This window comes from Triturus cristatus, chromosome 4_2 (assembly GCF_964204655.1).
Source record: "Triturus cristatus chromosome 4_2, aTriCri1.1, whole genome shotgun sequence".
Classification (NCBI taxonomy): Eukaryota; Metazoa; Chordata; class Amphibia; order Caudata; family Salamandridae; genus Triturus; species Triturus cristatus.
In genome coordinates, this window is record NC_140586.1 from 977,107,699 (window position 1) to 977,122,493 (window position 14,795).

Here is a 14,795-nt window from a genome sequence, read left to right on the forward strand (position 1 = left end):
GTGACTTATAGGTTTATATGTGTGTATATATATAGTGATATAGGTAACCTATATCACAGTAAGGGGTGCATGCACCATCTTACCCAGGCTGCAGTAGCAGACCTGTGGTGTCATTTTGGGTGGCTGTAGGGGTGGCATAATACATGCTTCAGCCACTGGTAGGCCACTGGGGTACCTATGCCCGGTGTGCATAGTATACCATATACTAGGGGCTTACAAGGGCACCTCAGATCCAACCTGTAATGTACCTAAAGTAAATGGAATCATTTTAGAGAGGAAGCAGCTAGGATGGGGCCCTGAATAGAAGGGTCCCAGCCAGACTAAAGTCAAAAAACAGTGAAACACAAGTAAAAAGTGGGGGTAAACATGTGAGAAGATCCTACTCTCCTACATGTATGGTGGGGTTACTTTATCTCATCTATAAAATTACAAGGAAGTAGATGGTGTCAGGGTCTCTTCAGCACAATATAAGGGGAAAATGGGGAAGTACATCAGAGCCAGATGTAATGCTCCAGGACTAAGCAACATGTTCAGGGGTTGGCAACATTTAATGCAGTTCACAAGCCATAAACAATGTGATTATCACAAAGAAATGTATTTAATATAACTCTGGCATGATGTGCTTCCTTTTATGGACAGCCTGAAATGTGGTGTTCTAGAATCCCGCCCCATAATGCTTTGCTGGGCCTCTGTTTGGCATTTTATATTTGCCAATAACTTTGTTTGGGTGGGGTGTCCTAGGAGCATGGGACCACCACCAAATTTTTCTGCATGATATGCTCTTTGTCTTCAAGGCATCTGCTTGGTCCTCCCCCTAGGTTAGGGGTGACCCCAAAATCGTCACCTCTCTCATTGCCTGATTATTTCCAAAGTTCACTTTTGTGAATTGGTTATAAGTTTTTGGTATGTAAAAGTAAAGTTGTTTTTTCAAAGGGTTGTGGGTGCAGTAGCTAACTCCACTACGTGGAGGAATCGGAGTTATTGCATGAATTCCGTTCTTTTAATGTAATGCATAGTTAACAAATTTCCGCAACCTTCACTAGCGGAGCGGAGATTATTGCCAAAGGTTAGTTGTAGCCTGTGCTGTGGTGACACTTTCCTACTTTGGTTTACAACCTGTGCTTTGGTGTTCTCCTTTCAATAGACATAATGTTGTGTGGAGTTGTTCCTTTGGTACACAGCCTGTGCTGAGGTGTTCCTCCTTTGGTGTATAGCCTGTGCTGTAGAATTCCTTGTGGGGTGGATAACCTCTGTTGTGGTGTCCCTCCTTCAGTGGATAGCCTGTGCTGAGGCAGTCCTCCTTCAGCAAGTAGCGTGTCCTATGTCATCATTCCTTCTGTGGATAGCCTGTGATGAAGTGTTGTTTCTTTCGGTGCATACCCTGGGCTGTGGAATTCCTCGTTGGGTTGATAACCTTTGTTGTGGTATCTCTCCTTCAGTGGATAACCTTTTCTGTGATGTCCCTCTTTCAGTGGATAGTGTGTGCTGAGGTGTTCCTCCTTCAGTAGATAACATATTCTATGGTGTTGTTCCTTCTGTTGATATCCTGCGATGAAGTGTTAATCTTTTGATGTATAGCCTGTGTCGTGGCTTTCCTCGTGGGACTGATAACCTGTGTTGTGGTGTCCCTCCTTTAGTGGATACCCTGCACTGTGGTGTTCCTTCTTCAGTGGATAGCATGTGCTGAGGTGTTCTACCTTTAGTAGATAACATGTTCTATGATGTTGTTCCTTCTGTGGATAGTCGGTAACAAAGTGTTCATCTTTCGGTGTATAGTCTATGCTCTGGCATTCCTTGTGGGGTTGAAACCCTGTGTTGTGGTGTTTCTTCTTCAGTAGATAGCCTGTACTGTGGTGCTCCATCTTCAGTGGATAGAGTGTGCTGAGGTGTTCCTCCTTCAGTAGATAACATGTCCTATGATGTTGTTCCTTCTGTGGACAGCCTGTGATGAAGTGTTCTGCAATTGGTGTATAGTTTGTCCTGTGGCATTTCTCATGGGGTTGATAACCTGTGTTGTGGTGTCCCTCCTTTTATGGATAGCCTGTACTGTGGTGTTCTTTCTACAATGGATAGCCTGTGACAAAGTGTTCTTCTTTCGGTGTATAGCCCGTGCTGTGGCATTCCTTGTGGGGTTGATAACCTGTGTTGTGGTGTCCCTCCTTTAGTGGATAGCCTGTACTATAGTGCTCCTTCTTCAGTGGATGGCCTGTTATGAAGTGTTCTTCCTTTGGTGTATAGCCTGTATTTTATTGTCTCCTTTTGTTGAATATGCTGTATCTTCTTCTAACCTTTGGAGGACAGCATGGGTCTTTGTGAAGAAAGATGTTGGATGATTAATCTAAATGTAGGGAAAGGGGCAAGGGTCTGATGTTCCACTTGGACTCCCTGACACCTGGAGGGACAAAATAGTGTGTTTTGCAAAAGTGATCCTATTTCTTCCTTTTTACAATTACAGCTGGATGAGCAGCATCGAAGCTGCATGAATCATTCTGCTGTGAAGTATGAGTATTATGATTGCTATACTATACAGGAAACTCTGTAAATGAACAATTCTGAACGTCAGATAAATCCTTGCTCTGTGTCTGTATCTTGATGAACAGTTTGACTATATGTTGCTTATGTATTTGTGCGTGTTTTGTTCTGCTAGTGCGCTTATGTGTATTAGTGTGTTTTTGCATATGTGTATGTTTTCCTGACTATGTCTGTCTTTTTTCTGTTTTGTATTGTGACTGTTTGTGTTTTTGTTTATGTTAATGTATACACATTCATATATGAGAATCTGCTTGAGCCTTTCTTCTTTGTATTGTGTTGCTTCTTTTTGCCTTTTTCTCCTTTTATTTATGTTTGTATGTATTTAGAATGGTCTGCATGTGCTTATTTTTTTTTTTGACTGTTTTTATTTGCAACAAAACTACATTGGTGCACAGTATTATACAACCGTCCAATGGACAGAGAACACATCGAGTAGCTGCCCCTGTAAAACGCCCACTCCTCTACAGGATACCTCAGTGAGCTTGTACTTACTTTTAGATTTGTGAACAGCCCAAGAGAAAGTAAGTGATTTGAATATTCTTTGAGTAGAGGAGGTAGTAATTGGTGGGTGGAGACGGGGTGGAGAGCAGGTGGAGACTATAGCAAACTGGACTATAAATCCTCAGTTCCCGTGTTTGCTTCTCTTCAGAGCTACAAGTCGATGAATAGAAAGGTTTTGTTCATCACAATTCTAACTGAATAAATACTGTAAATAACAGTTGCAGAAAAATAACTTGCAGAACAGGATTACCCCTGGTGACACACTGCTCAGCTGTACACCGCGAGTACCTGTGATTTCAGACAGTAAGTAATGTTTATTTCACTCTATGAAGAGTCACCTGTGTTAGAGATTGTAAACTCCAGGCAGTTTGTGTATTTTACTCTCTATGGAGTCGCCTGTGTTTGAGATTGTAAACTCCAGGCAGTTTTTGTATTTTACTCTCTATGGAGTCGCCTGTGCTAAAGATTGTAAACTCCAGGCAGTTTGTGTATTTTACTCTCTGAGGAGTCGCCTATGTTAGAGATTGTAAACTACAGCAGTTTGTGCATTTCACTCCCGGAGGAGACAGCTGCGTTAGGGATTGCAAACTCCAGGCAGCACGAGTGGTGTATTTAACTCTCTGTGGTGGGGATGATGTGACAAGATCAGATTAGAAATTCAAGACAGTGAGTTTCTTGTTTAGAAAGGAGCCATCTGCTGGTTGTTGGTTTACCCAAGGTAAAGAGGTGAAGCTGGATGCACTAGTCTACCCCCCTCAGAACCTACCTGAGATTGTACCCCCCCAAGATGATGTTGTGAATGGGACCTTCAAGTGGGTCTATTTCACAAGATTTATGTAAAATGTGTTTTTCTCATGTAACTGCTTAAGTTGAAGGTTCCATGAAGAACAGCTCCTACATTATTTTGATGCCATGGCACCACTGTTTGTGCTTACATTGGTGTTTAATCACAATCTAAATGAGAGATTTTATTTGTGAGGACTGTATGGTTAGGTCAGAGGATAATGCCAGACTCTAGGCAGAGCAACACTCAAGGTCAAGGATTGTCTGCCTACACAAGAAGCGTACTAAGGCAGAGGAGCAACAGGGACACGCACCAGGAAAGAACAGGCACAAACAGCGCATGAACATGAAAGAGAAGGCAAAGCAACCTTAATGTGAACAGAAAACTGAACCAATAATGGTCAAAAACACTGGGTTACAACTAGGGTTGTTCACAGGTAAGACTCAGAACTTCCAACAATATCTGTGCAGATTACTCCTACAGGTAGTCGTTTCTAAACCCCATAAAAAAGGACGCAGCAAATGTGATTCTTTACCTGGTCCCTAGAGAACAAATGAGGATTGTACTTACATTCACAAGACAAGGCCTTATGGATCCAGCAGGAGACACAGTGACAATTTCTAAATAAATTGAGATAGCACACTGTCACAACCATGCAAATTGCCTCCTGCGGGTTATAGATAAATTAATAGCTCATCAACAAGTCCAGTTCCATGCCCTTACGGTCCACATATCACAGACTTAGATGATTATTCAGCTGATTACCAAGATGATGTGTATTACCAGAACCAGCGATCGTAATGTCTTTAGTTGTACACAAGGCATTCGACTCTGTGGAGTGGCCTAATCTCTTTGAGCAGAAAATTGGAACTGGCCTGGGATTACTTTCCTGTGTATGCTAATTATCAACTAGATCTGATCTAGTATCCATGTCAACAGTGTGCTTTCGGGGTATTTAGTTTGATGAGAGTGACCAGGCAGGTAGTCAATATTCTCCCCTCTTGTTAGCCTGGGCAGTGGAGCCCCTGGTATGTTGCCTAAGGATAGTCGCCCAGATTTGGGGACTGATGTAGGCCTGACTGGGGATGTGATAATATAGCGTGTTGTTGCAAAGCACATGTTCACCCAAGGGTATCTTGGTGCTGAATAACAAGTGATCTCCCAATACACAGATGATATGCTGCTATACTTGGCAGGCCCATTTCTCTCAATATCAAGAGGTCTTTAAGTTCTGCATGTATTTAGAAAACACTCAGTAATCTGAAATAACTAGCATAAACCAGTGGAATTCTTGGTCACTCCGTGGCAGCCACCAGCAGGCTGGGGGACTGCCCTGATATAAGCAGAGATGGGTGTGTATGTAACATTTACCATACTTAAAACCTCAGTTGATCCTGGAGGGGCACAGTAGGTTTGTGGAGCACTGATGGGGTCTCCCCTTTCGCTGAAGTGAGCTCGGCGCTTTACGTAATGTTGAGGTTGCCCAAGGTCTTCGATAGGCCTACAAAAGTTGGTATATGTGGTCCCTAACCTTTTTTATTTCAGTCTGTTGATGCCAAGATCCAAGCTCTGGAAAGGTGAGAAAAGCATTGGCAACACTGACTAGGGGCCCGTATGAGGGGACAGCACTTATTGACCTGCAGTTTTAATACTGATCAGTCCGTCTGCAGGTGGTAAATGAGTGGGCTTTCCACGTCCAGCAGGAACCAGTGATGACAGAAGACAGAAGGGTGATAGACCTGGGGGGTTATGTGTGTCGACTGTGCAGCAAGAGCTGCCTGATTAGGTCCCTGTCCCGGATGGATTTGGTGACTGAAATATGGAAGAAGCTGATAAGATACATGTGATGGAAGGGGGAGGGAGCGCAGGAAACCCTTCTGGTGTAATATGATTTCTTTGTGGAGATAAAGCACCTGGAGGGACAGAGACAATGGGATATGTTGGGGATCTCTAAACTAAGAGAAACCTGGGGCACACACAGGATTCTTCCAATGGGATATGTTGGGGATCTCTAAACTAAGAGAAACCTGGGGCACACACAGGATTCTTCCAACTGAAGAACTCCTGAGATGGTAGTTACTCACAGACAGCCAACTCTTCAGATCCATACAACTACATCATGTCCTCAAGAGACACAGTGATGAATCTGGCACTGAGTAATAGATGTTTATTGCTACCCAACTCGATTGTGCTCTTTCTATCGACTTCAGAAGGATGAAAGGCTGGGATTTGAACCTGTGACCATGAGGTCAAACACAGGTCCCTACAGAGGACACATTAGTCCACTAAGCCACCATACCCGACCGAGAATGATCTCCCTGGACACAGATGCTATGCTGCAATACTTGGCAGACCCACTGCTCTCAATATCAAGAGTTCTTGAAGTTCTATATATATTCATAAAACACTCAGGGCCGATTTACAAGCCCCTTGTGGCACTTTTGCATCACTTTTCCCATGTTAAAAATTACGCAAAGAGGGGCGTGGTCTGGCCACTGCTGAAGATGGCCGCCTAATCCTTGAGCTCTGCCACGAGTGGGGCTTCAAAGGGAGTTGGTGCCCATTAAATGCAAGACCTTTGACTTAATTTCAGCATTAGGAAGGTCGTAAAGTCATTGAGGAGCAGATATGACGGTTTTCTTTAGCGTGGGTGACTCAGTTCCTGAGGAATGGAAACTGTGCATTCTTGACACCGGAAACCCATGCTGAGAGGAAGCCCTGACATCACTGGGCAGCCCTTCCTTTTCAAATATTGAAACTTGATTCTATCCACAACACATCTGTCGGAGGTGAGAATTACAGGACACTGCATAAATCCCTTCAGAGGATATGTGGATGTTTCACTCTCGGCGCCAATACTTCAGTCTCTGACAGGAGCCAGCTGTCCCTGCTCGCGCCCTGTGGAATGTGAAATGCGATCCTGAAGGAAGATAAGCTGACTGGATTGTGCCTCTTGAAATACAGAGACTGAGAGAAAAGCACCAGAGCCTTTCGTTATGACTCATGACTTCAGCTGACTTCAGTTAAGGTCTGTAAAGTTCATTTGGAGTTCATATGCTTGCTCTTTAAAATAATTACTTCAAGAAGTGAGGGGGAGCTTCAGCTGTAATCACTGGTGTGAAGTCTACATTCTTCTGAGGAATAAATGTGGCTATTTTGTGGTGCTGAATTACCTAATTAAAATGAACAAAGGCATTACCCTTTTGTGAGGAAAATCTGAGTAATCTGCGCACAGTCTGCAACATTGTACACCAGGGCTTGTATTTTTACGCTGTGAAGTACCTGGTATGTCGACAGAGGCTCTTTGGTGAGAGAGACGGTAGAGTCTTTCATCAAAATGAACAATCCTAGCTGAAATATAATCGACATTGGAGCAGTTCATGTGCTATTTTTGAAAAATATCCTCTTACCCCTTAACTAAATTACAATAAAGTTTTGTGAAGTTTACGTGTTGCTAGGAAGTCTGCCCTATGAAATTAAGCTGTAGTGTTGTTCAGCACACAGTTTAACTGAACAAATGCCCAGACTGCCTTTGAGATTCGTTCGTGGACATACGTGCAGTGCTCAACTTTCTCTAATAAGCCTTGTTTTTTAACTTATGTGCTGAGAGACTCTGGTCCTGTCAGCCTACCTACAAACTTGAGCCTGGAGTTCCACAGCTTCCCGATCGCAACGTTCCACTGGTCACACCTGAGCTTCCTGTTTTTTTCTCATGCGCCTTGGTCTGCTCACCACATATGCTTATTTGCTGACAGCTGTGAGGTGCTTCGAGAACACACTTTAATCCGAAATTTTCAAAAATAACACCTTTACAGCAGCGATACTTCTGAGAGATTCTGAGAGAGTTAGCAGAAACCAAAATGTCTACTGCCAAACATGGAAATAAACCCTCTAAACAGCCTCTTTTCTCAAATGTACTTAAGCAGTCACAAAATACAGATGCCAATAGCTCTTCCTCTACAATAGACAATTCTATACAAACTAACCTCGTTGAAGAACCAGGACCTTATGTGCCTGGCGGCGCAGGGTACGCCTTAATCTCCTGGGTTCTCCTGCTTTAGCTAACAGAGACACGGGACACTGTCTGGCGTAAAAGATCAGATTTATTAGCTGCAGCTAGTACAGTTGTCCTAGAAGTACACACCGTATATTCTCAGGAGACTGCCACTTCACTCCGTGGTGCACAATCTTATATAGTACATAGGTTTCATATACATTAACAAAGAACACACCTAAAACATACATAAAGAACCAATATGAAAATTTCGAAAACAGAACATGTCCAATAGAAAAAGTTGAAAAACAAAGGTATCGAGTAACTCGAAGAAGCCTCTCCTCCAACAATGTTTGTTACCCCTCCCCATAAGTTAATATATTAATGTGTCTGTAACTGACTTGCAGGTGGCGAGATATACGTCTGTGTGTTTTGGGGGACAGTTTTGAGATGAGAGAATACGAGCAGAGGACATCGAAGGCCAGACGACAAGATAAAGTCAGAAGAGAATAGTGTGAACCAACAGATAGTTGAGACAGGGATTAGGAAAACCAGATGGGGATAAGTGTACTCAGCCAGTCCCTGACACCAGCTTTGTAAACAGAGGCAGAAGGCTATTTCGACACGATGCTACAGGAAAAGCAGAAATGACTTTGTTCGCCGTGCTGCCTGAGTGAGGGCAACACAAAATGGCGGTGGAGCACAAAATGGCGGGTCGATACGATCGCAATCAAAAATCGAATTTCCTCATCACCATGCAAGGGCAAACCATGGATCACATCCTACAAGAAATATCAGAGGTCAGTCGCAGACTTGAAGGCATGGATTCAAATATTTCCACATTAACAGCAGAGACTAAAATGATATGAGCAGAAATTACAGGATTTCACGCCAAGACAGAGGAGCTTGATCACAGGCTAATAAATGTAGAAACTCGTCTAGACTCAATACAAAACAGAGATCAAGAGCTCTTAATTTACGAAGTAAGTTCATAGATTTGGAAGACCGAAGTAGGAGGGATAATGTTTGCTTTTTTGGTTTTCCAGAAAAGATTGAAGGTTCAAACGCTAGAACATTTCTACAAAATATCCTTCCAAAAATGATGGACATTGCTTTTGACCCTCCACTAGAGATACAGTGCGCACATCGAATTGGTCCATTACGTAAGAATCTGTAGCAAACTCACGTCCCCTTATTGCTTGTTTTTTAAGGCATGAACAGACAAGGCAAATATTAATATCAGCACGTACTCATGCCCCATTCTCATATAATGGGTATGAAATTCGTATTGCAGCTGATTTTTCCAGAGACACTAATGAGAGACGCAAGGCCTTCCTTTCATTTAGACCTCAATTACGTCAGCTAGACACTAAATATTGTCTATTTGATCCTGCTCGTCTCCGACTCTCTAAGGATGGAATATATAAAGACTTATATGACCCTGATGACCTCCACATATTTTTAGACAACTGGAAACCGCAACAAATGGAAACTCCGCAGTCCACTCCAGATCTGTCATATCACTGTTTTTTCCCTCGGGCATCAAGCAATCCACGGCGTAATTTCAGCAGTCCTCGACAGAGAGGCAGGGATTTCGAAAGGACTATTCGTAGTCATGAGGACAAGAATGCTGCTCTTCAAACTGTATCTGCCTTCACTAAGGAACAGCATAGGGATCAATCCTGATTGCCATTAAAATCCATTTCTAATGCAGAATGTGGATAACTCAATACCTCTCTACAATTTTGATCAAAATTAACCTATGCTCACACTTGTATCCTTAAATTACTAACCATTCTCAATGAACTCATAACATACAAGAACTGAAGCAGTTATCTCGCCTGAAGGACAGATGAGTATTAAAATCTAATTTGAATCAGAATGTGGATGATTTAAAGTTTTAATATACTTTTGTTCAGATTTAGCTCTGTCTTCACACCCATTTTCTTCTAGATGTTAGATCAAACTTAATGAACTCACGATATAAAGGGGGGGGAAGAAGATATATCGTCATCAGTTTGCTGAGTAATAAAGTTATTGTACTGTTTTTTATTACTCTTTCTTTCTTTTCTCTCTTTTTTCTTTTCTTTTTGTTTCATCACATCTATTATATTAACTATATTGCCTTCAAACACTGGGTCTATCCCTCTCACTGTTTTTACACATATCTGATTGATATTCGTGGTATTTATTTATTCACTCTAGGATTGTGGTTATTACAGCTCTTCATGCTGATAATCCTAATCTTTCAATTCATCACATATTATGTAATTATCTACTGGGTTACAACTCCCTCTCTCCGTATCTTATCTTTATTCTATTCTTTATTTTTAATTTAATACTCCAATGGTTTAACAATGTGTTTCGCAATTATATTATAATGATATGTTCTTTAATGTTACCATGATACGTCTTCATATGAATTATAATAACTCTCCTGCTTCTACATCTATCATTCAATGCAAGAGCCTTATGATTACTGATAGGTATATACTATTTATTTATTTTTCTAATGATTACCTAATGTTAGTAATGCTGTTTTTTACTACCAAATTTACTGTTTACCTTCTCCCATTCATAGGGTAAATATTCTCTGTATAGATCAGCCATAGGTTTTAATGTTACAGTATTACAATTTATTGTTATATTTCTTATTAATAGTAAGACTACCTCTTAATATATATATTTTAAAGACATCTTTGGATTTATAATTGTCAACCACTGCTTCACTCTCCTGGTGGGGCCCCTCCTCATGGCAGAGTTCCGTTAGTGTTTAGACACGTGGTTAAAAGTCCTGAGATCCCTTGTGCACTCTTTCCTCCCTACCTTTCCCTTAGTCATTTACACTACATACTACTCCATCTGTCGTACACACCTCTAGCTATCACTACACATATATTCTTCCATCATCAAATAGCATTACCAATTGATTAATTTATTATTTACCTGATCTTTGTTACTGTCCAAGGTCCCTTTTCAGCCTCTTTTTTTTTCTTTCTTTCCTATTCTTATCTGACACGGCACTTCACACGATCTTCGAGTAATAACCTGGAATGTTCATGGATTGACACATTATATTAAAAGTAAAAAGACACTCTCTTATTTACAGTCCAAGCATGTGGACATAGCTCTCCTCCAAGAAATCCACCTTGATGCTAAATTATGTAGAGACAAGGTGGGTTGGGTTATACACAGCACCATACAGAAGAGAACGGACCCAGATGCAACACCAACCCACAAATGTGGAGTTGCAATTCTTATCCGTAAATCCTTACCAGTGACAGTCTTGAAATCCTGGATAGTTCCAGATGACCAATATGTCTTTGCCAAACTTTGCATCGGTGAAACACACATATGCTTTGGCTCAATTTACGCTCCCACAGGAGCAAAACGATCATTCCTCCTTCAACTAAGCCACCTTTTAACTGAAATAGGTGCTTCCCAGTTTCTTATCGGTGGAGATTGGAATCTAGAGCATGATCTGGTCCTAGACAAAACAGGCCCTCTAGATAAGGCAACTGGGGCAGATAGGGCTCTAATGGAAGATGTGGTGGCAGATAACGTTTTGGTAAACCATTGGCGACTTTCTGTCAGAGCTGTATCAGAAACTTGCGTAAGGCTGCACAGGAGCAGAATGATGCTAAGTACCTATGCCCCTCTCAGAACTTCCCGCTAGGTTTTAGGACTCCTTTGCAGGTAAGTTCCAAGGGGGGAAAAGGGGATGGGACGAGAAGAGACAGCTCCAAAACTCTGCCAAGTTTGCTTTGTCTTCTATCGCTCTTCTTCTTCTTTTTTTCTGGCTAAAACATTTATGCAAATTATAAACTGTACCTTCACCCAACTTACTTTATTTTAAGTCAAAAGATAACTTATCTTACCAGGATGGCTTATGGAGCTTGCTACTCTTCATACTTCTCTTGTGCGCAATTCTACACTAAGTGAAGTATTCACTCTGTTCTCTTTCTTTTTCATTTACAGCCTGTCTCTCTGTTCAGATTCTGCACTGTAGAAGGGGTGAGAAAATCAAGGTAAGTATGTTCTATTTAATGTAAGAGGTATGTGGTTCTATACGTCTTTCTCCTTTTCCACTCACGAGATGAGAACTGGTGAAGCCTGGTATTGTTGTCACTGGATGTTTGATTCTTGTCTGCCTTATATTGCTGGACCCGGGTGAAGAGCTTCTCCGAGTTTTCAACTGTCTTTTATTTCGTTTTTTAGGGGATAAGGAACTTAGCCTGCCACCCTAATTCAGATTTCTATTTGACTTAATGGGCGCTAAACCTTTCAGCAACCCCTGCTTACTCTAGTTATGTTTTTAAAGATACACACGTTCATTTAACCAGGAACGTGTCTTTGAAATAACCTTCCTCCACCTAGTACAAGAATTGAGCTCTGCCGTGTGAAGCCTAAAGTTTATTTTTCATCACAGTTTATTTTTAGCTCAAGCTAGCATTTCTTCCTGGCAGCGCTAATGCGTTATTTCCTGTTCCACGCTGCTCAAGGAATGCTAGGGTCAAGTCAATTATTTCCGAATGACTCCCTTTTAATTTACGAGGGTTTAACTCTGAGGCACCTTCAGGAATTTAACTGTCAAGTGCAGCGTTCGAATGAATTATACGCTCGCACTTGACTTCACGAAGACAAAAACGAAATGAAAGGTGCTTGCCAAATAAATAGCTTACGAATCTTTTACTCTTCTATTTACATTAGCACTTTTAAACATTGCAACAGCTATTTAATGGTCTAAGAAAACGACATTAATTCTTCTCTGAATTATTATTTGACCAACAGTATATTCAAGCTGACCTGGTTCTGAAGTGTATGTAGACCGGCGAATTCTAACCCCGAGAATTTCGCTTCTACCCTAACTATCTTCCACGACGCCTTGAAAACAGGTGTTCCTCTCGTAATTTCCTCAGTGAAGTGCACTGAGGAATGTTGAAGAACATTCCTCAGGCAGTTGGTACTAAAAACACTAGACTGCTAAACAGCGGTATGCTGTTGCAGTATTGGATTATTGGCAGCCATGTTGGAATTTCTGCGATGCCAGCAATTGCTCCAACTAAAGAGGTCATTTGCACTTGAATGGGTTTGTAACGAAAAAATAGTAGCCACAGTGGAGATAGAGGGAGGAAACCTCCCGTGATTCCTGACAGTACCCCCTCCCAACGGGGTTTCCTCCAGATGAGGTTTAGCAGGGAATTTGGCATGAAAAGCTTTAATTAGACGAGGAGCATGGACATCAGTATTCTTTTCCCAAGAGCGTTCATCCGGACCATAACCCTTCCAGTCAATAAGATAAAAGAGGTCATTACGGATGAATTTTGAATCTAAAATCCGCTTGACTTCATACTCAGGCTCACCATGCAAGATTAAAGGATCAGGAGGGGAAGACCTACGCAACCCTGGGTGAGTTGGTTTTAGTAGAGAGACATGAAAGACCGGATGAAATTTGGTGGAACCAGGGAGAGATAGTCGATAAGTGACAGGATTAATGACCTTCTCAATTGGATAAGGACCCATGAAACGGGGCTGGAATTTACGTGGACCCTTGAGTTTAAGGTTTTTTGTGCACAACCAGACTAAATCTCCCACATGAAGCTCAGGAGCCTGTTTTCGTTTGCGAACAGCAAAGTGTTTGTAACGAGTCTTAGCAGTTGTTAAATTCTGGATTACAGTGTGGTGAATCCTAGTAAACTGTTGGGCAATGTCCCCAATGGCAGGAGTGTTAGCATTGTCAAAATTAACATAGGAATTAGGGTGTCTGCCTGAATTGATAAAGAAGGGTGAGTAACCTGTGGAGACATTGAGGGCGTTATTGTAAGCATACTCAGCAGTCCATAAATGATTAGGCCAATCGCCCTCCTCATCTAACAGATATAATCTAAGGTGTTGTTCAAGTTCTTGATTTACACGTTCAGTCTGACCATCTGTTTCTGGGTGAAAGCTCGTAGAATAACGATGATCAATATGAAGGCCCTTGATATAAGCCTTCCAAAAATGAGAGAGAAACTGGGAGCCCCTGTCCGAAATGAGTACTTTAGGAATACCATGAAGGCGAATTATGTGTTGGTTGAAAAGTTGTGCCAATTGTTTAGAAGTGGGTGTACCTTTGAAAGGTACAAAGTGTGCCATTTTACTGAAGGTGTCAACCACTACCAGGATGGTGTCATAGCCCTGAGATGAAGGTAAATCAACAATCAAATCTAGGGAAATCGTGTGCCAGGGATATGGAGGGGTGGGCATGGGTTGTAATAGACCTTTTGGAGCTTGCCTATCTGATTTACCCCGTGCACAGAGTTCACAACTTAGGACATATTGACGAGCATCGCGGCACAGGAATGGCCACCAAAAACTTCGTTTGAGTAAATCTTCGGTTTTTAAAATGCCCTTGTGGCCAGCCAGAGGGTTGTCGTGACATTCCTGCATTGCTTTTAGTCGGAGTTCTTTGGTGGGTAAATACAGAGTGGAACCATGGTAAGGAAGGCCATGGCGGATGGAGCGAAGTGGATCTTCAGAGGCCCAGGTTTCCATATCCCAATCCGACAAAGAATCGCGAACAAGCTGCTCAAAAGGTTCCACTGCAATTATCCCGATGAATTTTTCTTCTGGTATGATTTGTTGATTTTCAATGACTGGAGTTTGATTTTCAGTACCCAATCTGGAAAGAACATCAGCCTTCCTGTTTTTTGAGCCCGGACGGAAGGTGATAACGAAATCGAAATCCGCGAAGTACAGAGACCAACGCAACTGCCGTGGAGTCAGAGTGCGAGCAGAACGCAAAAACTTGAGATTGCGGTGGTCTGTAAACACCGTGACAGTGTGTTTAGCCCCCATTAAGTAATGCCTCCAATCATTGAAAGCATCCTTAATAGCCAGGAGTTCCTTTTCAGTAATTGTATAGTTGCATTCCGCAGGGTTGAGTTTGCGTGAGCGAAAGGCCACTGGATGCAACTGCCCTGTGTCTTTGTGCCTCTGAGAAAA

At 42.0% G+C, this 14,795-nt stretch overlaps 1 protein-coding gene across 1 annotated transcript in view; it reads left to right on the forward strand.

Moving 5' to 3' along the window:
• Nucleotides 1–3,179: 3,179 nt before the first annotated feature.
• LOC146839193 (CD5 antigen-like) overlaps nucleotides 3,180–14,795 on the forward strand; it is a 416,800-nt gene continuing 405,184 nt past the window's right edge. The window contains exons 1-2 of the mRNA XM_085603211.1: nucleotides 3,180–3,336; nucleotides 11,790–11,839. The gene's annotated coding sequence lies outside the window, so the exon portion shown is untranslated. The remainder of the gene's footprint in view (nucleotides 3,337–11,789; nucleotides 11,840–14,795) is intronic.